At 40.1% G+C, this 1,391-nt stretch overlaps 1 non-coding gene across 1 annotated transcript; it reads left to right on the top strand.

Moving 5' to 3' along the window:
• Positions 1–351: 351 nt before the first annotated feature.
• LOC127690305 (small nucleolar RNA SNORD50) lies at positions 352–423 on the top strand. The gene has a single exon (XR_007979033.1). It is a non-coding gene; the product is annotated as a small nucleolar RNA SNORD50 (small nucleolar RNA).
• Positions 424–1,391: the final 968 nt, after the last annotated feature.

Below are 1,391 nucleotides of genomic sequence, written 5' to 3'. Positions count from 1 at the left end.
TTATGCGGTTCATATTAATACTGTGTCATGGTACTTATTTCTTTCTGCCAGCAGGGAATACCAACTCATTGGGATGCTTATGGCCTGTAAAGATTCTAGAGCAGGAGTGCATGTGAGTGCTGCTCTGTTTTGCATTCTGGTCAAAATTTTTTTTAAAGATTTATTTATTATTATATGTAAGTACACTGAAGCTGTCTTCAGCCCCACCAGAAGAGGGCATCAGATCTGTGTAAGGATGGCTGTGAGTCACCATGTGGTTGCTGGTGTTTGAACTCAGGACCTTTGGAAGAGCAGTTGGTGCTTTTCCCCACTGAGACATCTTTCCAGCCCTGTAGTTAATGAAGTTGATCTAGTCTATGATTATCCTATCCCGAACCTGAATTCCTGTTGAAAAAGCACAATTATGGATGTATCTTCTGAGACGGACCATTACAAAGGTCTGTTGTGTTCTGTTTTAATTTTGGCAGTAATGTAATGCCTGTGATTCTTTGTATTTTATTTTTAGAACCAGTGACACAAGACTTGAGAATGAAAACCAGATGTGGTAAACATCCAGAAAAGGCACAGACAAGAAGAAAATGTACAGTATTAGTCCTGAGATGTTTGAGATAGGATCTCCGTGGCCCTGGCTGTCCCTGTTAATCTGTCTAGTGATCAGGACAGCATCTGGTATGGCCTGCAGACTTGACTCTTGTACATTTTTTGTGGGCTGTATGTAAATGGATTGTTTTGCCAATCCATTGACAGTGCTCTGTTCTGTGAATTTTGTGGTGAGCTTACACAGCTGTACAGACTGAGCAGGGAGAATGCAATCATGACCTTAAAGCAGTAGGTCACCATCTCAGTGATTGTAAACTTGATCGAGATCTATTTCCTTAGGCATCCCACAGTGGATATTTGGGAGTGCTGCAACCAACATCCAGTTGCAGCTATTTCTCCAATTCAGTTTTTGTCAGAAGACTAACCAGAATGCCTTGGCACATGTTCCACGTCCATGGTAATTGAGTTTTCAGAGTTAGGGTGCTAAGTGCACTAATGTCAGTCTCCTAACTACCATGATTGTACACATTATCAGGTTTCCCTGTGAAATTGTCAAACAATGATTTCATCACATTTGTCCAGCCCTCCCTACCCCTTTCTTAATTTTAAGACAGGGTTTCTCTTTGACTGGTTTGTCTTTATTACACCTGCCTCTGCTTCCCAAGTCCTAAGACTAAATGGGGGCTTTACTTTCTAAATTCCTAACTGCTGCATACTTACATTTTACTTTGTGATAATTGACAAGGGTTAAACTTGTTTTTTTTTTTTTGTCAACAGTATCTCAAAATTGTCCTGATACTCAACTATAGAGATGGACTCAGTTTAGATTAAAGAAAAAACCACCATGCATA

The sequence above is a fragment of the Apodemus sylvaticus genome, chromosome 7 (assembly GCF_947179515.1).
Source record: "Apodemus sylvaticus chromosome 7, mApoSyl1.1, whole genome shotgun sequence".
Lineage (NCBI taxonomy): Eukaryota > Metazoa > Chordata > Mammalia > Rodentia > Muridae > Apodemus > Apodemus sylvaticus.
The sequence above is the reverse complement of the archived record's forward strand: the minus strand, read 5'-3'. Positions and strand labels throughout refer to the sequence as shown.